Raw genomic sequence first — 26,675 nt, 5'->3', positions numbered from 1 at the left:
ATTTTAAGAACTATTTAGGTGAGCACTTGAAATGCCATAGCATACAATGGCTACAGACCAACTACTGGAAAATGGAATCAGAATAGATAGATCTTTGATGACCGGCACAGACATGATGAGCTGAATGGTGTTTTTCTGTGCTATTATGACTCTGAAAGCACGTGTAACTTTCGAAATTTTGATCTCCGGGAAATCTGCAGCATCATGGCAGTCAGTGAGACTGAATGAAAGTGATCAGGTTAACAATAGCATATAAGGTCTTTCCAAATCTCATTCAGAGTGGATTTGAAATGGTTCATTTCTTCCTGTTCTGGAAATTATCATTTGACCGAGTTACTGAAATATTGTCACCATCGGTAACAAGGTATCTTTATCTACCCTCATGTCCCAAGACCACTGGCTGATCGTGAAGTTTGATTCATGAGTGCCTCTCGACAAGTAAATCACAGCAAGCTCTTTGGCAATCATCACCGATCCTAATGCTCACCACATCCGACATCTGTGTGTGTGTACTTCCCATCAAGGATGATTGTGTAATAATCAGCGATTCTCCATGTTTACTGGTTTGTGTCACTAGTTTGGTCAATTTTAGATGATATCAAACCTGAGAGATTAATGTGATTGATATTTGCCCATTTGCCAGCCGGAGGGTCATTTTCAGATTGCTCTTTAGTACCTTTGGTATAGGGGCAGTGATGTTGGCTAAAATCAGCCAAAGTAGCCTAGACGAGGGATTCAATCTGTGCGGCACAGTATTATAGCATACCCTGCATTTACCTGCTGCACCATCATCTGTAAGACTGATTTTCTGAGTATACGTTTCAATTGTGAAACCGCAACAAGTGGAACCCAGAAGATAAGTAGTGAAAATTGCAGACAGCACAGCTGTGAGTTCCCCAAATTATGTCCCATTGTCTTCAGGCCAGAGATGAACATTCAGAAAGTGGGCCTTATAGTGTTTCAGTTCTATTAAAGAAAATACATTGGTGTTTATCTTTTGTCTAATGCAGTAAAATTTGCATGTTTCTTGAGTCATGTTATGTTTGGTTACAGATATATGTATTGCAAATCCCATTTAGGTCTATGCATTGCAATAGCACTTAAGTGTTTGAGAATTATCTCCATTACCACAGTAATTGTATTGTTTTAAATGCATTGTTTCAGGTCACGAGTCTTTTCTTTAAAAACAGAAGTCATTCCTTGATCTAGAGAAAGGGTTTAGATTAAGCAAGAGTTGTTACATTTATGTTTTTGACAATTATGAATTTTCTGCCAGTTTACCATATGCACTGGGACTAGCTGTGAACAGCTTGCGGACAAATGAGGAAACTTCAAACAGATGCTACAACAAGGAAAGGAAATAGGTTTCACAAGAATATCTGTTTCAGATCAAAATAAATTCACAAAACAATTTTGTTTTCTAAAAGAAAACAACAACACATTACCATAACATTGTTCAAACGGTGAGCTGCAGTCATCTTGATCTAGATTTAAAGATATGGAGGCAGGATGAGGGATGCTAAATGCTCTAACTCTCGATAGGTCAAAAATATCTAAATCGTCAAACGATTGTTTTTGAAAATTAAACAATGTTAGCTTGAATAAAAGGATGTTCTCTTAATTCAAAATCAGTGGAGGAAATATTACAGCCTGATAGATATACGTAGCACAGAAAATCACAGTTCGGCCCATGAGTCTGCAGATTGGACTATACTAATCCCATTTTCGAATTCTTGGCTCATTACCCTGGAAATTGCAGGTGAATATCTATATACTACTAAAAAGTTATGAGGATTTCTGACTCAGCCACTCTTTCAGGCAGAAAGTTCCAGAAACTTCCTCCAGACTGGGTGAAAACACTTGTCCTCACGTCTCCCCATAACTTTCGACCCCTTCCTTAAAGCTATGCCCCTCATATTCTTATAAACCACTATCAGGCCCCCTCTCAACCTTCGCTGCAATTTATTTATTTTTCTACTTTATACTAAGAACAATGGTAATGCTTTACTTTTAACTTTGCTTCTCTATGTTACTACTTGCTCCAAAGTTTGTAAATAGATACCTTTCTATCTAAGATGACACCAACATTGTATACTTTTCACTGTATTCCGGTACTTCCATATTTGAGTACACGTGACAATGAAACTTAAATCAATTCCCAACCTATCCTCATAGCTCCCACCCTCCAACCCAGGTAGCAGTCTGATAAATATCTTTTACACCCTCTCGAATGCAATTACATCCTTCTTATGATGTGGTGACCGGAACTGCACGCCGTACTTCGGTTGTGGCCTAGCCATTGTTTTATACAGTTCCAACATAATCTCCCTGCTCTTGTATTCTATGCCTCAGCGAATAAAAGCAAGTATTCTGTATGTGGCCTTAACCATCTAATCCTGGATTAGTGGTGCTGGAAGAGCAGAGCAGTTCAGGCAGCATCCAACGAGCAGCGAAATCGACGTTTCGGGCAAAAGCCCTTCATCAGGAATAAAGGCAGTGAGCCTGAAGCATGGAGAGATAAGCTAGAGGAGGGTGGGGGTGGGGAGAGAGTAGCATAGAGTACAATGGGTGAGTGGGGGAGGAGATGAAGGTGATAGGTCAAGGAGGAGAGGGTGGAGTGGATAGGTGGAAAAGAAGATAGGCAGGTCGGACAAGTCAAGGAGATAGTAACTGAGCTGGAAGTTTGAAACTAGGATGAGGTGGGGGAAGGGGAAATGCGGAAGCTGTTGAAGTCCACATTGATGCCCTGGGGTTGAAGTGTTCCGAGGCGGAAGATGAGGCGTTCTTCCTCCAGGCGTCTGGTGGTGAGGGAGTGGCGGTGAAGGAGGCCCAGGACCTCCATGTCCTCGGCAGAGTGGGAGGGGGAGTTGAAATGTTGGGCCACGGGGCGGTTTGGTTGATTGGTGCGGGTGTCTCGGAGATGTTCCCTAAAGCGCTCTGCTAGGAGGCGCCCAGTCTCCCCAATGTAGAGGAGACCACATCAGGAGCAACGGATACAATAAATGATATTGGTGGATGTGCAGGTGAAACTTTGATGGATGTGGAAGGCTCCTTTAGGGCCTTGGATAGAGGTGAGGGAGGAGGTGTGGGCACAGGTTTACAGTTCCTGCGGTGGCAGGGGAAAGTGCCAGAATGGGAGGGTGGGTCGTAGGGGGGTGTGGACCTGACCGGGTAGTCACGGAGGGAACGGTCTTTGCGGAAGGCGGAAAGGGGTGGGGAGGGAAATATATCCCTGGTGGTGGGGTCTTTTTGGAGGCGGCGGAAATGTCGGTGGATGATTTGGTTGATGCGAAGGTTTGTAGGGTGGAAGGTGAGCACCAGGGGCGTTCTGTACTTGTTACGTTGGAGGGGTGGGGTCTGAGGGCGGAGGTGCGGGATGTAGACGAGATGCATTGGAGGGCATCTTTAACCACGTGGGAAGGGAAATTGCGGTCTCTAAAGAAGGAGGCCATCTGGTGTGTCCTATGGTGGAACTGGTCCTCCTGGGAGCAGATATGGCGGAGGCGGAGAAATTGGGAATACGGGATGGCATTTTTGCAAGAGATAGGGTGGGAAGAGGTGTAATCCAGGTAGCTATGGGAGTCGGTGGGTTTGTAAAAAATGTCAGTGTCAAGTCGGTCGTCACTAATGGAGATGGAGAGATCCAGGAAGGGGAGCGAGGTGTCAGAGATAGTCCAGGTAAATTTAAGGTCAGGGTGGAATGTGTTGGTGAAGTTGATGAATTGCTCAACCTCCTCGCGGGAGCACGAGGTGGCGCCAATGCAGTCATCAATGTAGCGGAGGAAGAGGTGGGGAGTGGTGCCGGTGTAATTACGGAAGATCAACTGTTCTACATAGCCAACAAAGAGACAGGCATAGCTGGGGCCCATACGTGTGCCCATGGCTACGCCTTTGGTCTGGAGGAAGTGGGAGGATTCAAAGGAGAAATTGTTAAGGGTGAGGACCAGATCATCACCTCAGGAGATCTCCCACCCACAGCTTCCAACCTCATAGTCCGGGAACCCCGCACTGTCCGGTTCTACCTCCTTCCCAAGATCCATAAGCCTGACCACCCTGGCCGACCCATTGTCTCAGCATGCTCCTGCCCCACTGAACTCATCTCTATCTACCTTGACACTGTCCTATCCCCCCTAGTCCAGGAACTCCCCACATACGTTCGAGACACCACCCACGCCCTCCACCTCATCCAAGACTTCCGTTTCCCCGGCCCCCAACGCCTCATCTTCACCATGGATATCCAATCCCTCTACACCTCCATTCGCCATGACCAGGGCCTCCAAGCCCTCCGTTTTTTCCTCTCCAGACGTCCCCAACAGTACCCTTCCACTGACACTCTCATTCGTTTGGCCGAACTGGTCCTCACCCTTAACAATTTCTCCTTTGAATCCTCCCACTTCCTCCAGACCAAAGGCGTAGCCATGGGCACACGTATGGGCCCCAGCTATGCCTGTCTCTTTGTTGGCTATGTAGAACAGTTGATCTTCCGTAATTACACCGGCACCACTCCCCACCTCTTCCTCCGCTACATTGATGACTGCATTGGCGCCACCTCGTGCTCCCGCGAGGAGGTTGAGCAATTCATCAACTTCACCAACACATTCCACCCTGACCTTAAATTTACCTGGACTATCTCTGACACCTCGCTCCCCTTCCTGGACCTCTCCATCTCCATTAGTGACGACCGACTTGACACTGACATTTTTTACAAACCCACCGACTCCCATTGCTACCTGGATTACACCTCTTCCCACCCTATCTCTTGCAAAAATGCCATCCCGTATTCCCAATTTCTCCGCCTCCGCCGTATCTGCTCCCAGGAGGACCAGTTCCACCATAGGACACACCAGATGGCCTCCTTCTTTAGAGACCGCAATTTCCCTTCCCACGTAGTTAAAGATGCCCTCCAACGCATCTCGTCCACATCCCGCACCTCCGCCCTCAGACCCCACCCCTCCAACCGTAACAAGGACAGAACGCCCCTGGTGCTCACCTTCCACCCTACAAACCTTCGCATCAACCAAATCATCCACCGACATTTCCGCCACCTCCAAAAAGACCCCACCACCAGGGATATAATTCCCTCCCCACCCCTTTCCGCCTTCCGCAAAGACCGTTCCCTCCGTGACTACCTGGTCAGGTCCACACCCGCCTACGACCCACCCTCCCATTCTGGCACTTTCCCCTGCCACCGCAGGAACTGTAAAACCTGTGCCCACACCTCCTCCCTCACCTCTATCCAAGGCCCTAAAGGAGCCTTCCACATCCATCAAAGTTTCACCTGCACATCCACCAATATCATTTATTGTATCCGTTGCTCCCGATGTGGTCTCCTCTACATTGGGGAGACTGGGCGCCTCCTAGCAGAGCGCTTTAGGGAACATCTCCGAGACACCCTCACCAATCAACCAAACCGCCCCGTGGCCCAACATTTCAACTCCCCCTCCCACTCTGCCGAGGACATGGAGGTCCTGGGCCTCCTTCACCGCCACTCCCTCACCACCAGACGCCTGGAGGAAGAACGCCTCATCTTCCGCCTCGGAACACTTCAACCCCAGGGCATCAATGTGGACTTCAACAGCTTCCTCATTTCCCCTTCCCCCACCTCATCCTAGTTTCAAACTTCCAGCTCAGTTACTGTCTCCTTGACTTGTCCGACCTGCCTATCTTCTTTTCCACCTATCCACTCCACCCTCTCCTCCTTGACCTATCACCTTCATCTCCTCCCCCACTCACCCATTGTACTCTATGCTACTCTCTCCCCACCCCCACCCTCCTCTAGCTTATCTCTCCAAGCTTCAGGCTCACTGCCTTTATTACTGATGAAGGGCTTTTGCCCGAAACGTCGATTTCGCTGCTCATTGGATGCTGCCTGAACTGCTGTGCTCTTCCAGCACCACTAATCCAGTATTTCGTTTTCAGCATCTGCAGTCATTTTTTTACCTTAACCATCTAATCAACAGCTCATCTACCTTCAGGGATCTGAGGATGTGCACACCATAATGTACACTGAGGATCTCTCTGATTTTCAGTGTTTTCCACGGACCCATCATTCAGAGTAATCCATTGCTTAGGAAGCCCTTCCCAGGTACAGTATCTCAGGTTTCTCTGGAAGGAAGTTCCATTTGCCACAACTCTGCTCATCTGATCAATTCTTTCATGTCCTTCTGCAGTTTATGGCTGTTCTTCTCACCATTTAGCACCTTACTAGATTTTGTGCTATCAGCGAAATTAAGTCAAAATGATTAATGTCTAAACAGCAAGGGCCCCAGTACTGAATCCTGTTGACCCTCACTGAAAATACACTTCTAGTCACAAAAACCATCCCTGTATCATCACCCACTGCTTCCTGCCCCTCAGCCAATTTTGGATCCTGCGTTTCACTTTGCCTTGGATCCCATGGGCTTTTGCTTTCTTCACCAATCTGCCACAAGGAACCTTATCAAAAATACTTACTAAAATGTATGTAGACCAATCAAATGCAAATTCTCATCAACACTCACTGTTAACACCTCAGAAGAAAATTATGATCAGGATTTTCCAATGTGAGCTTCCCTTAACAAATCCTTTCATACCATACCTGCTTAAAACGTGTCTCTTCAACTGCAGATATATTCTGTCCCTCACAATTCTTTCTAATAATGTCCTTACATTATTATGCTGACTGGCCCATAATTTCCTGGTCTATCCCTTTCTCACTATTTTAATAATGGTACAACGTTAGCAGTCCTTGGACACATCCCCAGTGGCTGAAGAGGATTTGACAATTACCACTCGGGTCCTGGTATGTCCTCCCTCAATGCCTCATCTGAGCTTGTGAATTTAACATCTTTTAAGATTGTGTAACCTGCTGGTACTGCTCTCTCTATATATGTTAATTTCTTATCATATTTCATTTTGCTCCCCTGATGTCTACACTGTGTTGTTTTCCATTGTGAAAGCTGATACAAAGCATTCATTGAACATTAAGCCCATCACTTCTGAGTCCACACACAGTTTACTTCTGTTGTCCCGAATGCATTCTATTCTCTCCTTAGTATTCTCCTATTTATAGATTTTAACAATCCCTTAACTTACCCGGTTCTCTAGTTTTGGCTCCACATATAATAACTTGTCATTACAGGAACATATTAACTCTGCGCTATCAGTATTTTCTTCTTGAGTGCCTCCCACTGCTTTGACACTGATTTGTCTGTAAACTTCTCCCAGTCCACTTGGGTTAAATCATATCCTCACAAAATTAGCCCTTCCCCAGCTTAGAATTTTTATTCCTGGCCCCTGCCTCGCATCTCCCATTTAATATTTGGGAACACTCCCCTACAATTACTGCCTTATTATTGTACTCCTTGGAACTTTGATTACATGTTCTGATCCTTTCTCTCTTCCTTTTATTGTTTGGGAGTTTCGAGAACACACCCATCAACATGTTTGCCCCTTTTGTGTCTTTTACTTCTATCCAGTTGGCCACATTTTATTATCGTTCCAAGATTTCATCCCTCCTCACTGCTATAATTCTTTCAGCAATATTTCAGTGCCTCTTCCTCTCTTCTATCGTCATCCTATCTCGACTGAATATCCTAAAAACCAGGAATGTTGATCTCTCAAACCAGCCCATCTTTCAGCCAAGTCTTGGTCATTGTATGATAACATACTCACATATGTCTGTGCCATAAATTCATCTGTCTTATTCCTCAGATTCCTTGGATTAAACTATATTCTATTTAGCCTTGCTCAACTTACTTTGTTCTTATCTATCCCATGCTTCCTCTGACTGACTTGCTTTCTAACTGCTAATTCAATCTCAGCCTCGCTCACTATATTCTAATGTCTTTTTATGTAAGGTGAGCATTTAGGTCATTTTGATTATGCTTGTTCAGTTACAAAGTAATCTATTCTTAAAGGTGGACATTAACATCATTAACCACTACAGATTCTGTCAATATGACAATTGATGTCCTTATTGTCTCTGTACTGGTTGAGTGGTTGCGAAGTCTTTAGTTCCCTTGGCCCTACAGTTTAGGCTCCCTCCCTTATCACTGAACTTCTTTCTCTTGTGTCATTAAGTTTTGACCATTTTTTTGATCGTCTCTTTGAACAATGGCATGTCAACATCTGTTTCTCCTCTTTAAAGTACCTTGTCATATTTTCAGTATTAAAGGTATAATGTAAATGCAGATTGTTGTTCAATGGTTAGCACCACCGTGGGTTATGGTAAACATAAAACAATCCTTCTTATAATCAATTGCTGTTAAGATGTATTTGATCAATCTCAACCACAACCGTTTCACACTGGTAACATCTAATTAATGAACAATGAAATATTATTTCGTTTGTTAATTCCTTTCTATCTAATACTAATACATTTCTCTTAAAACACATTTCTTCAGATTACTCTGCCAATTTTCTCCATATCATTTCTGTCCACAAGGATTTACTCTTTGGTGGGTGTTACACTGGGAGTAAAAATAAACTGCATTTGTTTTCAACCCCTAATGTGGAAATGATGCTATTACGATGAAACTTGATCCTGCCTTTTTCCACATTTGACATTAAACATTTTTTCTTTTGTAACATAGGCATCAGAAATGAGAACTTTGGCTGATTTTCTTCTTTCCCCTATGTTTCTAATTCACAGGCACTGAGGCAAGTTGTGGCCCTGCCTCCTGGGATCGGGTTGCTCAGGATAACTTGCTTGTTTGCTGATGATGGATATACTGTATCTATAATATGACCATAGATGTAGCATGTCGCTTTTACACCTTCCATTTGTGCACATGTCTGCAGCCTACTGAACTGGCCATGTTAGTTAATGCAGAGTTCAGCTCTTGGTGCATTTTTATTGAACTCTGCACTGGTCACGTATAAGGTGTCAGGGTTACAAGTGTCAGACCAACCGTTTTCCAATCACTACATCTGGAATGTAAACTATGTGAACACGATTGGTTAGAGATAGAGGTGAGTAAATATATAATCTTTTGATTGGAAAATAATATCTGTAGGAATAGCCGATTGGAAGTTTATTATCTGTTTAAAAAAAGTGTAAAATCTTTGTTCTTGCAATAGAGGTTTGAGCTGTAAGACATTTTTAGATACGTACCACTCCCATGCATGCATGAATAAATGTTTAAACAAAAAAAAGTTGAAACTCATATGGTCTAAGGGGAAATAAAGGTTGACACTCACCCTTTCAAATGGCAGCATAGATTCAGGACATGAAAGTAATGTTCACTTTTAAATCCATCATTGATAGGATGGCTAGGAAGAACTTCAATGACGTAATTTACATAAAACAAAAGTCGGCCACGAAGTTCTAATTTTAGTGTACCCATGTCAGATTCTGTTGTCAGAAGTTACGTAGTGACAGTGGCCTTGACCCCTCCCCCAGTTGAAAAGTCAAGTGCAAACCCATCTCTGCCTGGTTGGGAAGCCCTACAGCACTTTAATGACCATTGGGTCACTGATTGACTGACTCAATGAGAGATCTCTGCTTCCATCTAAATGGAAGTCCCAAGCAATCAACTGGCCAACAGCTCTCTAGACTCAAGATTAGAGTGGTACTGGAAAAGCACAACAGGTCAGGCAGCATCCGAGGAGCAGGAGAATCGACGTTTTGGGCAAAAGCCCTTCATTAGGAATTGTAGAGACAGGGGGAGAACGTCAAGGTAGGCATCCTTGGAAGAGGATTCAGAGTAAGGTTAAAATCAACTTGGTGGAAGCTCTGATGAAGGGCTTTTGCCCAAAACGTCGATTTTCCCGCTCCTCAGATGCTGCCTGGCCTGCTGTGCTTTTCCAACACCACTCTAATCTAGATTCTGATCTCCAGTGTCTGCAGTACGCACTTCTCCCAACAGATCTCTATCCCCAGTGGTATCCCTCTGCCGCAGTTGGGTCTGTAGAAACAGAAAGCCTCCATGATCCATAATGAAAGGAAAGCTTAGGGTTTCTTTGCTGCCACAGCCCCCAATCTTCTTATCCCCTCCCCTCCCACTGGCCTGTCAACTTGCCCCGGGAGACAATGGGGCTAGTGAATGTAATGTTATATGACACTGAGTGGGATCTAACTCATGATATGTAGTGGGTCCATCGTGTTGTTGAGCTGCCAGTGCGATATAAAATACAGTCAACCTTGAAGACAGATTTGAAGGATCCTGTTTTCACTACTTCTATCATATTTTAAACATGTGATGCACCCGCTCCAACTCTAATCCCTTCCAGTATTGCCCCTTCATCTGCCACTTCCCACTTTTTGTTCACTCCACTACTTCTTCTGAAATCTCTCACCAACTTCCTTTAGTTGCCTTTCCCCAATTGGTCCTTCTCCCCTACTCATTTTCTCCCTACTCCCCCACATCACTTCTTTATATCCCAGTGAGTCTAAAGGGTTGCAGGTACAAAGGGATCTCAGGAACAGATTCACAATACAGTATTATTTAGCACTAAACTATGTGGCTTAGCCAATCCATAAAGTTTGTGTCACATGTAGAGGGGTGATTAAAAAGGCGTTTAGAACGCTTACCTTTATTGCTTTGAGTCTCTGAGTTGGGAAGTCATGTTGAGGTTGTACAGGACATTGGCGAGGTCTCCTCTGGAATACTATTTCCAGTTCTTGTCATCCAGTTATAGGAAGGATATTATTAAGCCCGAGCGGGTTCAGAAGAGATTTACCAGGATGTTGCCGATTATGGAGGGTTTGAGATATTAAAAAAAGGCTGGATAGGCTGGATCTTTTCTCACTGGAGTGTAGGAGGTTGGGAGACCATCTTATAGAGGTTTATAAAATCATCAGGGGTATAGATAAGGGTTAATGGTAAGTGTCTTTTCCCGAGGATGGGGGGGTTTCAAGACTAGGGGGCACATTTTTAAGGTGAGAGGAGAGAGATTTTTAAAAAGGCACGGGGGCAAATTGTTTACACAGGGTGGTTCATGTGTAAAATGAACTTCCTGAGGAAGTGGTGGATGCGGGCACAGATACAATGTTTAAAAGGCATTTGGATAAGTACATGAGTAAGAAAGGTTTGAAGGGATATGGGCCAGTAGCAGGCAGGTGGGAATAGTTTAGTTTGGGATTATGGTCGACATGGACTGGTTGGACCGAAGAGACTGTTTCTGTGCTGTATAACTGTATGACTGTATAAACCAATGTGGTTCATTTCCAGCGAACCGAGTTTGAAAGCAGAGAAAATATGTTGGTGCTACATAGGAACATGGTTAGACTACACTTTTATTGCAGTGACATAATTAGTATCCGTGGCGTGAAATAGAATTAAAAGCACTGGTGAAATTGTAAAAAAAAAGTTTTGAAAGGATGATACCACAATTTAGAGGATAAAGAAAGGGAAAGAATGAACAGGCTGGAGCACTTTATCTGAGAATTCCTCAATATTTTTGCAGTACATACTCTAGTAAACTTCCAGCTTTTTTTTAATCATCAGTAAGGTTTAGATTCCGTGTGGATAATATTGATAATTGATAAATGTTGAGCACTGAAGTGAGCCCAACATAGACCCCTGGGGTGCGCAATCTCCATTTTTAGTCTAACTGTTTCCTATCAAACAGCCCTCTCTCCAAGCAGTTATATGTCCTCAAAACATATTAAGGCAAGTAGTACAAATAGATTCAAGAAACAATTGAATAAAATTGAGAAGCTTGGTTCATTTATGAAGAAAAAATATTTTGTAGGACTGCAGGGTAAAATGCTAGAAGTGGGACAAAATTAGTTGTTCTTACAAAGACCTTTTACACAAATTAGTTTTTTTTCCTCCTTTTCTTAAAAGCATTTGTTGTGTTGTGTACTTAGGAGAACCCATTGATCACCTTAAGCATTGATAAAGGAAGTAGCCTTGGCATCTGTGTTGCATGCAGGTTCTGTCTATCTTTTCTCCTACTCTCACTTTCAACAATTGAGCAGAAGACTTCCATTAAATTGATCCCTCAGGGTAAACCACTGCAGCAATTTGGAGTTATTTCTATGCAAGATGGCTAACCAGCAGACTCCTGCTCTTACGACCTGTCATTAGGCAGATAGGAAGGATATGCAGACAGCCTGTCATTATGTTCACCATGCTACAAATGCATCTTTCATGGCCAACATGTTCTAGTGTGGGACTTAAAGCTACAAGTTTTGGCCCAGATGCAAAGTGGTAACAGTATGCCACAAGACCTCACTGTAGGTGCTCTGGAAATACTTTAAACATTTGTTGGATTTTCTGATAATTCTACAGATGTGAACATGTTTTCTAACATGTATGGTACACCAGATAAAACATTTGGGAGTAGAGTTTCCACTTTGCGCACAATTTGAAATGCAACTGAAATTGTACTCAACATGTTTTGCTTTAAGTTTTTGCTAAAATGTGTTTGCATAATTACAATGGTAAAATATTCCATAAAATAGAATTTGGAAAAATTCTAGAACATAGTCATTTAGTTTTCATTTCATTAAGAAACGTTCCTTAATGCAGTTTAAGAAATGCAGGAGCAAATTGTCTTCAAAGATAAGAGTTTAGAATCAGAAAGATGCCCAGTCCACCACCTGCCAATAAGGTTATTGAAGATCATATATCATATAAAATCGTATCAAACCATTTTAGCATTTTATTGGCATATTAATTTTCATTGTAAATATCTTTTGATACAAAAATGTCTTAAAGCCTACTTGTGCTTGTGCATTCAAAAACAAAGCTTAATTTGAAGTGTCTTCCAAGATCAGTGTTATCATAAAAATCTAGCAATTTTGTCATGAATTTGTGGGCATGGGCCCAGTTTGAGTGAACTGAATCTTGAGCCAGTGTACACAATCAGAAAAGTGGATAGCATTCACCTCTGTTGTAAATTCAATGATCTTTTCTGCCAATTGCATGAAAGCTGAGTGCAAACAGTCAAAGTCCCTCCCCCGCCTGCCCCCAATTCCTCCATGTTCTTTCTATAAATTTGTTTGCAAAAAGAAAGTAGAAACCCATTGCAATATGTGAGATTGGTCAGATAACAGTGAAAATGATTGGAGTATTGGAGGAAGAACACAGTGAGAGGTAAGATATTTAAGCCATGGACAAGTTAAATCTAAGAACATCAGCAGGAAGGGGGTGGGGGTGTCATTGTGAATGGAAGTTTAAAATAAAATCAAGGCTTTTATCTTTTTTAAAAAAAGAACATGTGAAAAGTGGCTTTTTTGCTGTTTGTGGTCCTGTTTAAAAAAATGTTGTATTTGGAATAATTTACATCTGCTTTTCATAGAGTCCTACAGCATGGAAACACACCCTACAGTCTGTGCCAAACATAATCCCAAACTAAACTAGTCCCACCTGCCTGCTCCTGGTCCATATCCCTCCAAACCTTTCCTATTCATGTACTTATTTAAGTGTCTTTTAAATGTTGTAACTGTGTCCACGTCCACCACTTCCTCAGGAAGTTCTTTCCATACATGAACTACTTTCTGTATAAAGAAAATTTCTGCTTATGTCTTTTTTTAATCTCTCCCCTCACATGTTTTAAAAATATGCCCCCAAATCTTCATTTGCCCCAGCTTAGGGAAAAGATACCATTAACCCTATCTATATCCGTCATGATTTTATAAAACTCTATCAGGTTGCCACTCAACCTCCTAATTTCCAGTGAAAAAACTCCCAGCCTATCCAGCCTTTCTTTATAACTCAAACCTTCCATGCCTGGCAACATCCTGGTGTATCTCTTCTGAACCCTTTCTAGCTTAATAATATGCTTCCTATAACTGGACGCACTTCTGCTGAAGAGCCTCACCAGTGTCGTGTACAACCTCAACATGTTTTTCCAACTTCTATACTCAAAGGACTGAGCAGAAGGCAAGCGTTTGAAGAATTATATACCTGAATCTCTCGGACCCTCTGTTCCACCACACTACCATCTTGCTGTTATTAGGACTGAAACAAAGGAAACCAACTTATAAAGACAACAACAATTTATACAACATGACAAGAGGCTGGTAATTGGTTAGACCAAGGTTGGTATGGAAATGCAGCAGGAACTGTTAACTGTCAATCTTTGTTAGCTTTTAAACTCTTACCAAGAAGATAGACAGCAACCGAGATGGATAGTCTTCATGATCCTTTGCTCAAAGATAAAGCTCCAACATTTGGACAGATTTGATGTGTGAATTTATGTAGTTCCTAGTGTGTACAAATGAAAATGGCTAACCTGACTGCTAATCTTAGACTGGCGTAATTCTTAGTTCGGTCAGGATTATTTAATAAATGTTGTCCAATAGCAGAATCACCTCAACAGGCCAAGATATTTGCTGAGTTATATCTCTTTTATTATCAATTGTCTCACCACAAGCTAGTGTTCATTGCTGATGTTAAACAGTGATAGTGTGCCTAGTAAATCAAATATGTGCATATTGTGGAACAAACACCAACTTGGCAGATGTTCATATGCAGCATGAATGCCTGGTGGTGTTGAGTAAGCTTAAGGAAAATACTACCTGGAAAACCAACAAGTGACTGAAGTAGTCATACTCAACAAACATGACTACATTGAAGAAATGCTATCCTCAATGATGGTTTGATGATGATACCAATAAGATCTGCCATTGTACACAACTGCAAAACCACACTCAAAGGCAAGTTGCAGAAGTGTTTGTTGGACTTGTGTAGACGTGGTGACCTGCCTGATGATATATGACAGAATCTGTCCTCATGGATTACTGTATTCATGTGCTGCCTAAGACACAAAAGCAATGTCCCTTTCTGCACTATTTTATCCATGACTGATTCTGCACTGTATGATTTGGCCAAACAGTTGAGTGAGCTATGCAACTGGTATTAATTGAGTTTTCCATCTGTGATAAGAGGATTCCTTCCCTTTCGCAAAGAGTACCCAAGACCTACATTTTGACAGCAACAGCATATCTATGCAAATGTTTGACTTTGTCAGCCAATTCCTCAATAAACCATTTGAGGAAGCTTTAGATATTTGCATTATATCATTATATGGTGATGATCTAAAATGTGCTGTCGATCTTTGAATCCATTTTCATTGGGCTCACAAACTTGGCAACTCACACAATTGACTTCTGTTTCAACAACGCCCTGTATGACCATGCAGATAGTGAGGACTTCAGAGGCTGGAGATCAGAGTCAAAGAGTGTGGTGCTGGGAAAGCACAGCCGGTCAGGCAGCATCTGAGGAGCAGGAGAATCGACACTTCAAGCATAAGCTGTTCATCAGGAATGAGGCTAGTGGCCTCAGGGGGCCAAGAGGTAAATGGGGGCATGTGGGGAGCTGGGGAGAAGGTAGCTGAGAGCGCAATAGGTAGATGCGGGTGGGGGGAAGTGATAGTGATAGGTCGGAGTGGAAGGTGGAACAGATAGGTGGGAAGGAAGATGGACAGGTAGGACAGTTTAAGAGGGTGGTGACAAGTTGGAGGGTTGGATCTGGGATAAGGTGGGGAGAGAGGAAATGAGGAAACTGGTGAAATCCACATTGATCCTTCCAACCACATGGGATCAATGTGGATTTCACCAGTTTCCTCATCTTACGCCACCATACCCCTCCGCTACCCCCACCCCAACCTTATCCCAGATCTAACCTTTCAACTCGGCATCGCCTTCTTGAACTGTCCTACCCCTGCATCGTCCTTCCCACCTATCTGCTCCACACTCCTCTGTGACCTATCACCTGCCCCCACACCTTCCTCCACCTATCACATTCCCAGCTACCCCCCTCTCCCCCCCCCCCCCCCCATTTATCTGTCAGCACCTTTAAGCCACATGTTCATTCCTGATGAACAGTTTATGCTCGAAACATCGATTCTCCTGCTCCTCGCTTGCTGCCTGACCAGCTGTGCTTTTCCAGCACCACATTCTTCGACCCACGTATAACCATGGTATTGCAAAGGGACTAGCTGTTGGCCAACTCTTGATCAAATCTTTGTCAGTTACCATTATAAAAATACTAGAGTGGAATGAGCACTAATCTCCTACTCCTTGAATGCTTCCAATATTAGGTCACATGTTTGAGACATTTGCATCTGCAACCCATTGAAGCATTTCTTTGCACAGCTGATTGATATTCTCAGCTCTCCAGTCATTTAAAGCAAGATATTTGTAGAGCCTTAACTTTCTGCAAATCATTTAATTGTTACCACCATTCCTGTTTGGATGTAACAGGTCTGCAGAGCTTAGAACTGATCCATTGTAGGATCATTTAACCCATGCTGCTTCTGTTATTTGATGTGCAAGTAGTAGTCCTATGCTGTAGCTGCTGCAGATTGGCACCTCACCTGTGTGTATGGCTGGTAGAAGAACTGGCATGGCCTCCTCCACATTTTATTGAACCAGGGTTGATCTCCTGGCTTGATGGTAATGGTAGAGTGAGGGATATAGTGGGCTATGAGGTTACAGATTGTGGGCAAATACAATTCTGCTGTTGCTGATGGCCAACAGTGCTCATGTATGCCCAATTTTGAGTTGTTAGCTCTGTTTGACGTCTATGCCATTCACCATGGTAGCAGTGCAACCTAGCATGATGGGAGGGTATCTTCAATGTGAAGACAAAATTTTGTCTCCATAATGACTGTGTGCAGTGGTCACTTCTACCGATAGTTTCACAAATGGTTTTATCTTTGACAATACATTGGCGAGGATGAGGTCAAGTAGATTGTTGGCTTCATATCCACGTGTCATTGACAGCAATCATTAATCAAGCAGTGCATACTCAAGGACCCAGTAAGTTTGGCCAATAATGGTGTTGCTGTGTCAGCCTTTGTGACAGACATTGAAGATTCCACACCCCTCCCTCCGACCCCGACCCCGCCACCCCACACCCAGAGTACTTGTGCTTTTGCCGCCCTCAGAGATACCTCCAAGTGATGTTTAACATGGGGAAGCACTGAATCATTTGCCGAGGTGGAACAGTGGGACACTGGAGGTGATATTCAGCAGAAAGCCTCTTCAAAACATCAAAGACAACTTCAACAGAAACTTGTTAACTTAAATTAAAATTGTGATTTTGGAAAATCTCTCCTTTTTAAACCCTTCTACAAACCAAATGGAAAAAAAACGTGAAATAAATAAAATTGACTTGTGACAGACCTTTAATGTGGCACTAACACTTAGATTGTAAAAGACAAACTCGGTGTGGAAGGCCTGATGTGGACTAATGGACACCGTGGGCTCCCTCTCCGCGGCCAGCACGGTACAGTCATAACCAAAAAAGGGAAGTAGGCAGTCAGGTATAACCACTCCCTGCTCAGTCTGTTGCCTGGACCTATTTGTAGCCACAGTGGCCAGACCCAGGAGCAGGCCCACAAGGAGGTCCTTTGATTTTGCTGCCCGACACTGCACTGCGCAGCCAACATTTAGACGTTTTGGAGCTGAAGCAAAACCAAAACAAAAGTACAAAGCAGGCCCCTCTGAGAAGAAAACAGGGATAGTAAGCCAAGTACTTTCACCTTCGGTGGGACTGCAACATGCAATACCCTACAGGTGACCTTTTTATGTGTGCTTGAAATTGACATTTTAATCAACATGCTCAGACATTACATACATCAAGGGCAGTGAGCACTTAAACTGCCACTATGCTGCAAGAGCCGTCTATATGTCTTTGGGACTTTTTTTATACATTAGCCTGTTCAGTGATGTTATTACACACCTCTGGAGCTGGTGGGACTTGAATCTGGGTGACCTAGCACAGAGGTAGTGACACCATCACTGCATCTCAGAGCACTAATATCTGTAGTTGCAATACTTAGTCATTCACCACTCTTAGTCTGTGTATCCCTAATCTTAATCATGCAATTTAATACACCATTAACATGTTTTGCCCAGAGTGACCCAGTTCTGAGGATGGGTCACAGAGTCCAAAATGTTAACTCTGATTTCTCGCCACAGATGCTGCCAGATCTGCTGAGTTTTTCCAACAATTTGTTTTTGTGATCATAATCTTATTTCTAACCATTAGATTAAGTCTGTACCTAATGGTGTGTGACAACATTGTTTCCTATCTTAATAATACATCCAAACCATTTTTCTAGCCTCTTCCAACCACGTCCCAGGTATAGTGATGTAGTGGTAATGTTATTGGGCTAGTCATCTAGTTATAGAGATGTACAGCACGGAAACACACCCTTTGATCCAATAGTCATCAGGCACTTTGAACTATTGCTCCACAGGCAAGAATTTAAAACTCACCACAGCTGCTGGAGAAATTTAATAAGTAAATCAGTTTCTCATAAAAGTCCATTTGTTTTAATAATGCTCTTCAGGGAAGGTAATCTGCTGTCCCAAAGTAGCCTCAATGTGACTTCAGCCTCTCAACCATGTGGTTGAATACAGTCAATCAAAAGCAAAATACTGTAAATGTTGGAAATCTGAAATAAAATCAGGAAGTGCTGGAGAAATGCAAGTTCTGACGAAGAGTCATACTGGACTTCAAATGTTAACTATCTTTCTTTCTGCATGAATGTTGCCAGACCTGCTGAGTTTCTCCAGCACTTGCTGCTTTTATTTACAATTGAAGGCAGAACTGTTACAGAAAAGCTAAGAAAGAACAAAACTGGATCAATTGCAAAGGCACTCCCTCTGCCCAGTTGAACTAAGTTCTTGTCACTAACAACTGGGGCTTGTGCCAAATATAGGAGAGGTATCTCCAGATTGGTCAAGTAGCACCCTAACTTGGTCATACTCAGTGATTAATACCTTACTGGCCAATCCACCAACAAAACAGACTCAATAGAGTTACTGGCACAGTGACAAAGCTTTTTATCATTTGGCTTGATGCGATTCCATGAGTTTTGATTCTTTTGAGCCTTGTTGAGGAAGAGGCAAAGTCAAGGACTGTATTCGGGCTTACTTTATTACATATTAATTCTCAAGCTACTGCTGTTCATGATAATCAGATTTACAAGGCTCCAATCTTATGTTTACATATGGCATCCATGATGTAGCCTGATTCAGTCCATTGTTCTAGAGTCGATAGTGTTGTGGACTTCTTCCAGGGTGTTCCTTCTAGGGCAATCTAACTCTCCTCACACTGTGGTATTTATCCTCAAGGATGTGCAGCTCCTGGTGTCATTATAAGGTTGCTTTATTGTTCAGATGCACTTACAACACAATGACCAGTTGTGAGGAAGTGATCCTTGAGTTCCTCCACAATGGCTGTGGACCCAAGGAAGTCTAAAGGAATCCGATCATAATGTGGGAGGAAACCTCCTGCTAATTGCCATGTATTATCCTTCCTCAGCTGGTGAATCTGTACTTGGAATTCCACATTCAGCACTTCAGCACAGGGAAGCAAGAGAACAGAATGTACTTTGGGTGAGTGCAGTGTTACTGCTCAGAGTTTCTGTGCATGCCAGTTAACATTCTGATGGGTTAAGTTTAGGCTTGGTTGCATAAGCTACTGTCATGATTGGATCTTGGAGGTCAACCCAACAAAACAAAAAATGGCGGGGAACATAGGGCGAGAGATTTCAATCAGAGGGAAAGATTTACTTTACCTCATCCTCACTAATCTACCTGTCACAGATGAATCTGTCCATGACAATATTGATAGGAGTGACCATTGTGTAATTTTTGTGGAGACAAAGCTTTGTCTGCACTTACCACCATGCTAAATGGGAATAGATTTGCAGCTCACTGTGGGCCATCAGCTGCAACCACAAGCTATAACCTTGTCACCTGGCACTCTCTCCAATCCCAAATGCAATTCATTGAGAGACACACAGGAGCATCATCCAAAGTACCTAAGATGAGATGCCATTTGATGAAGCTACAATACAGGAACCAATGCATGGTAGACAGCAGAAATAGCATAGACAGCTAAACAATTTCAAAGCCTACAGATCATATCACACCTCCAGAGTCCTGCCTCATCCAGAAAAGAATGTTGTTGGACAATTTTAAACTGGTCATTCTACGAAGTTCATATCCTCAATAAAAGCAAAACACAGCAAGTCTGAATCACCTGCAATCACCTTCAAAAGTAAGACAAATCTAAGCAGAACAAATGCAATTCACCAAATTACTACCCTGTCAATCTACTCTTAATCATCAGCAAAGAGGTTTAAGGAGAGTGATACACTGGAATAAGCTGCCCATTGCCATCTATTTTGCATTCCAGTGTGGTATTGGCTCCAGACTTCACTGCAGCCTTGGCCCAAACTTGCTTAAAACTGAACAAAGTCCAGTGGCACGATTAGAGTGACTGCCCTTGAAATCAAAGCAACATTTGACTCTGTGTGGCCTTAGAAACCCAAGAAAGATTGAAGTTGGTGGGTATCAGGAAGAAATCTCTCCAGAAGTTGGAGACATTCTAGGTACAAAGGAAGATCTTTTTGGTCATGTCAGATCCAATGTGTTGCTGCAGGAGGGACCTAGTCATCAATGATCGTCCATCCATCATCAGGTCAGAAGTTGGGATGTACAACTCCTTAGCTGCTGAGGCAACCTGTGTCTGAAAGGTCTAGACAGCATCACTTTCACCTCACCTCTGGAGTTTAACATGCTTTTTATGTTTGGACCACAGTCATAATGAGGTCAGGTACTAAGTGACCCTGGCGGCACCAAACTGGGCATTGCTGAGTGGGTTGTTGCTGAGCAAATGCTACTTGATTTGTTGATGACACCTCACTTTACTGATGATTGAGAGTAGATTAATGGTACAGTATTTGGCAAAGTGGGATTTGTCCTGCTTTTTGTGTACTAGATATAGCTGGGCAATTTTTGTCATTGCCAGATAGATGCCAGTGTTGTCACTATACTGGAACAGCTTGGCTGGGGTGTGGCAAGTTCTGGGGTATATTGCAAAATGTTGTCAGAGCCTTGGCCTTTACAGTATCCAGTGTCTCCAGTCTATTCTTGGTATCACACGAGGTGAATCAAATTGGCTGAAGATCGGCATCTTTTGACTGATGATCATTACAAATTCCTCTGCTTCATCATCCATACTAATGTGCTGGCCTCCTCCATCTATGAAGCTTTGGATAGCTTTGGAGGCTCCTCCTATTATAAGTTGATCAACTGCTCATCACTGTTCATGTCTGAGATGTCGCAGGGCTGCAGACCTTAGATTTGATTGGTTTGTTGTGCTATCACTTGCTGCTTGTGCTATTTGGCACACCATCAGCCCTGTGATGTAGCTTTAGCAGGATTACACTTCATTTTTATTTATGCCTGTTGCTTCTCCTGGCATGCCTCTCCTGCACTCTTCATTGAACCAAAGTTGATCTGCTGGCTTGATGGTAAGGGTAGACTGGGGGATGTAGTGGACCATGAGGTTGTTGACAGAGTCATACAGCACCGAAACAGCCCCTTGAATCCAACTTGTCCATGCCGACCAATTCTCCCAAACTAAACCTAGTTCCATTTGCCTGCATTTGGCCCCTATCCTTCTAACCTTTCCTATTCATTTACCTGTCCAAGTGTTTTTTAACCATTGAAACTGTACCTTCATTTACCACTTCCTCTGGCAGTTCATTCCATATACAAACCACCCTGTGTGTGAAAAAAGGTTGCCCTTCAGCTCCCTTTTAAATTGTTCTCCTCTCACTTTTAACCTGTGTCCTTTAGTTTTGAACTCCCCTACATTAGGGTAAAGACCTTTGCTGTTTGCTTTACCTGTGCCCCTCATGATTTTATAAACCACTACAAGGTGACCCCTCAACCCCCTGCTCTCCAATGGAAAAGAATTCCATCTTATCCAGCTGCTCCTTGGAACTCAAACCCTCCAGTTCCAGTAACAATCTTTTAAATCTTTTCTGCACCCTCTCCAATTTAATAATATCCTTCCTATAGCGGGGAGACCAGAACTGTACACAATACTCCAAAAGTGGCCTCTCAACTGCAACACGACATCCCAACCTACACACTCAAGGGTCTCAACAATGAAGGCAAATACACTAAATGCCACCTTAACCTGTGATGCAACTTTCAAGAAACTATGTACTTGCACCCTTCGATCTCTCTGTTCTACAACGCTGCTCAGTGCCCTGTCATTTACAGTTAAATCCTGCCTTTGTTCATCTTAGCAAAATGCAATACCTCGCAGTTATCTAAAATAAACTCTATCTGCCACTCCTTAGCCCATTGGCCCAATTGTTCAAGATCCCTTTGTAATCTTAGATACCTTCTTCATTGTCTAATCTGCCACCTTTTTTTTGTCATCCACAAACTTGCTAATCATATCTGATCCCTGTGGAACACCACTGATAACAGGTTTCCAGTCCGAAAAATGACTCCTTCACCAACACCATCTGTCTCCTACTGTCAAGCCAATTTTGTATCTAACTGGCAATCTCTCCCTGACTCCCACGTGATCTAACTTTACTAACCAGTCTACCATGCTTGTATGTTACTGCAGATAGCCTATGGTACCATACGGATGCTAGATCTGTTTGAAAACTATCCCATTGAGCAATGGTGTTAGCATCATGCAACACTACATGGCTAGTGCTTAGTGTGGAAACAAGCCACAGCTTCCACCACGATGATGTGGTTGTTACTCCTAAAAGTTCTGTCATGGATAGATGCATCTGCAGCAGGTAAATTGGTGAGGATGAGGTCAAGCGTGTCTGCCCCTCTTATTAGTTCCCTCACCATGCAGACTCAGTCTTGGACCTATGTCATTTAGCACTTGAATAGCTTAGTCTCTGCTGCTGCTGCTGTGCTCCTTTTTGTGATGGATGTTGAGGTACACTCTCCAGAGTACATTGCAGTGCCTTACCAACTCAGTGTTGTTTGCAAGTGATTTGAACATGAAAATGTACTAATCCATGAGCCAAGTGTAGGTGTGGGGATGGGGAGGTGGTAATCAGCGAGACGATTCCTTTCCTGTGTTTAAGCTCATGCCAAGAGACTTCATGAGGTACAAAGTCAATGCTGAGGACTCCCAGGGCAACTCACTCCTGAGTGCAAACCACAAAGCCAACACCCCTGCTGAGTCTGTCCTGCCCCAGGACAAGATACCCAGGGATAGGGTGCCTGGAATATTGTCTGTAAGTGTGCTTTTGTTTTGAGTATGCCAGGCTGTGGATTGGCGAGTCTGAGAGAGCTCTCCCAATTTTAGCATTAGCCAAAGTAAGGAGGACTTTGCGGGATTAGCAGAGTTAAGAAGTCCTCTGAGGTTGTACAGGACATGATGGGGCCTCTTCTGGAATACTGTGTCCTGTTCTAGTTGCCCAGTTATAGGAAGGATATTATTAAGCTGGAGAGGGTTCAGAAGAGATTTACCAGGATGTTGCTGGGAATGGAATAGGCTGGGACTTCATTAGCTGGAGCATATGAGGTTGAGAGGTGACCTTACAGATTTTTTAAAAATAATGAGGCGTATAGATAAGGTTAATGATAGTTGTCTTTTCTCTAGGGTGGAGGATTTCAAGACGGGGGGCACATTTTTAAGGTGAGAAGAGAGAGATTTTAAAGACATTAGGGGAAAATGTTTTACACAGAGGGTGGATTCCATGTAGAATTAACTTCCTAAGGACGTGGTGGATGTGGATACAATTACGATGTTTAAAAGACATTTGGATAAGTACATGAATAGGATAGGTTTGGAGGGACATGGTCCAGGAGCGGGTAAGGGGGACTAGTTTAGTTTGGCGTTGTATTCGACTTGGACTGGTTGGGCGAAGGAATTGTTTCTGTGCTGTGTGACTCTATAACAGGAGTAGGCTATTTGGCCCCTCGAGCCTGCTGTATTATCCAAAAGGATCATGGCTGATCTGACGTTCCTCATATCTACTTTTTTGTCCTTCCCCCAGAAACCTGATTCCCTTCTGACCAAGAATCAATTTCAGCCTTAAATGTACACAAGGACTTTTTCCCTGCAGCTCTCTGTGGGAAGCTGTTCCAAATACACTCAATCTTTAATTGGTGTCCCATAATTCAGAGACTATATGCTGTGGTCCAAGATACTCCCATGAAGGGAGACATCATGTCAGTTTTTACCCAGTCAAGCCCCTTAAGAATACTGTATGTTTCAATGACAATCTCTCATTCTTCTAAATCCAATGAGTCTCAACCTGTTCAGCCTTTGCTCAGAAGACAATCTCTCTAGTCTGGGATCACCCTGGTGAACTTTCTCTGAATTGAGAGATGCACCATTTGTAGTGCATGGACTTGCTTTGGGTTATTACAATTTGGGTGGCTTCCTGTGCCTTTTAAAAGCTTGGAAGATTTCAGCATCAGATTCAGTTGGCAGACCAATCTCAGCAGCGTTGATCTGTCTTTGTAACAGAATTTTTAACACAGCAGTTATCAATGAGACATGAAAATGGGAGGGAACCTTTTGCAATAGTTTGACTGTCAAAGGATTGAAATGATCATTGGGGAATGCAGCCGTTTCTCACATAGTGTAGGAATTGATTCTGTGGCCATTTTCACACAAGAAATTTACCACTTTGTGCAAGGAGCTCATCTTCTGTAAACATAAATTGATCTGAAGCTCTGCTGTCTACATCGTAAATCTCATCAAATTCATTCACCACTTCCACCCTACGCTTGCCCCCAGGTTAGAAATGGTTCGGTTTTAACATTCACATCATTAAATTCAAATCCTCCCATAGCTTAGCTCCTTTTTATTTTTGAAACCTCTCATTTTTAAAGTTATTTTTCTAATCACCCTATTCAGAGATATTATTACACATCTCTGGAGAAAGTGGGACTTGTACCCAGGCCTCCCAGTCTAGCGGTAGAGACACTACCACCGCACCACAAGAGGGCAACCTCTGAAACCTTCTCCAGCCCTGCAACAAATCTGTAACACCTGCACTACTCCAGTTCTGGCATCTTGCCAATCCTTGATTTTAATTGCTTCATCACTCGCTGCTCTGCCTTCTGCTAACAAGGCCCGAAGCCTCTTTCAACCTGTCTGCTTCACATTGCTCAAGACATTCCTCCACAACTCCTCGATATCACCTTATCTGAATCTGTTACATCTTGCCCAATTAAGTTCCTGTGAAGTGTTCAGGACGTTTGAGTACATTAGAGGCATTATCTAAATGTAATCGGGGTTAGATTTATTTTAACCTCGCCCTTTGTTTTACAATTTTGTTTTTGCTCTGCATGTTAATGAGGATTGATACTAACGCAGCAACATCAGCTGGGTATATGATAAAAATGTTGAGTGTTGGGTCTGTGATTAGTTAAATATCACAGTAACAAAGGAAGTCAACTGAATGACTGTGCAGGAAATAGCATGAACTTAAGTCAAAAAGAAGTGCAGAGAGAAGGAAAGAAAGGGAAAGAATGATTAGCTAGGTTTAGAGAAAAAGATAAAAGAAAGATGAGAAACAAGATATAAATTGAGTTAAACTTCTGTGAACAATTTACTCCGTGCAGGAATGAAACTCCGTGGTTTCAGCTGATCTCTTTCTGGGCCACCATGGCTTTGGTTTCATGTCAGGATCAGAATTCATTTGATTAACAGGGTCTTCCAAACATGCAATAACAATCTCAATTATCTGTGGCAATGTCCATTTATATCTAAGACATAAATCCAGCAATTCCGTGCTATAGATCTCTATGACCCTATTCATGAAAAGATTGAGGACAAGATCCATTTTTATGAGCCTAACAGAGAAAATCCTCAAATTGACCACCTCATAGAATAACTAAAAGCAACTCATGATGTATCTTGTTTTGTCAGAAATTTAATTTATTTTTACACATTAATAGCTGCCAGGCACTGAGAATTCATTGTTACCTCTGCAGCAATGCTGGTCAATTATGTCTAACAATGTTTAGGCAGCCTGAAGATGCGTCAGAAAGCACTGATAACAAACGTTACATTACAGAGCAGAGAGCAGCTAGACTGTTTCTTGAAGTGATGTTCTGCCCATGCTGGTGAAGATGACACAAGTTTACTACTGAGATAGCAACATAGCTAGAGGGGAATTTGAACCACTTGCAGTTTTGCTATATTAGATGAAAGTCTCAAAACTGTGGAGCACAATATTCAGAAGCAGTTGAGTTGAGGAAAACTGAACCTATGTAAATCATGTATTAATTGAAGTGAACTATTATAAACCTGTCAGCTTCCAAAACTTCATTACTCATCTGGATGTTTGTAATTATGAAACAAATGTCTTATGTCATTCAAACATTTTCTTTCGGCTGTTAGTGTTCTAGAAATAAAAGTGATAATGCAAGGCTCAAAGTGAGATAGGATTATGAGAAAGTTTAATCTTTAAAAAAAATTGTTCACTCATTCCTACTGGATCATCACAATACCAAGTATATTAGATTAGATTAGATTAGATTAGATTCCCTACAGTGTGGAAGTAGAACTAATCCAGCAAGTGGCGCCCTGAGTACAAAGGCACAGCTTGTATGTCATGCTAAATAATCTGGCCCCAAGGGAAAACCTTGAGATGAAATAGGGGACAGCCCTTAAGTGAGTTGTCTGTGAATTTCTTTGACTGTGTGATTAAGACATTGCTGCTAATATTTTCTACATTGCCAATAGCTTATAATAAGAGTATATAAAAATGGCTTAGCTTTCCTTTGAGATTTGAGTCCTCTGCTGAGTTTCCATTGGCATAGTCTTAACATAGAATTTAAAGCACGGAAACAGGCCATTCAGCCCAACAAGTCTATGTTGGTATACTAACCTACTGTCCTCTTTCTAACACTGCCTATTTGTCCTTCTATTCCTTTCACCCTCATGTGTATCTAGCTTCTCCTCGAACACATTAATGCTATTCATCTC

The 26,675-nt window shown here is 42.6% G+C and overlaps 1 long non-coding RNA gene across 4 annotated transcripts in view; it reads left to right on the top strand.

Moving 5' to 3' along the window:
- Positions 1 to 26,675, top strand: part of LOC140464920 (uncharacterized) — a 107,376-nt gene that overhangs the window by 3,914 nt on the left and 76,787 nt on the right. The window contains exon 2 of one of the 4 annotated variants that reach the window (XR_011955021.1): positions 19,212 to 19,285. The exons of the other annotated variants lie outside the window; for them this stretch is intronic. This is a non-coding gene — a long non-coding RNA (uncharacterized lncRNA). The remainder of the gene's footprint in view (positions 1 to 19,211; positions 19,286 to 26,675) is intronic. 4 annotated transcript variants of the gene reach the window in all.

This window comes from Chiloscyllium punctatum, chromosome 41 (genome assembly GCF_047496795.1).
Source record: "Chiloscyllium punctatum isolate Juve2018m chromosome 41, sChiPun1.3, whole genome shotgun sequence".
Classification (NCBI taxonomy): Eukaryota; Metazoa; Chordata; class Chondrichthyes; order Orectolobiformes; family Hemiscylliidae; genus Chiloscyllium; species Chiloscyllium punctatum.
The sequence above is the reverse complement of the archived record's forward strand: the minus strand, read 5'-3'. Positions and strand labels throughout refer to the sequence as shown.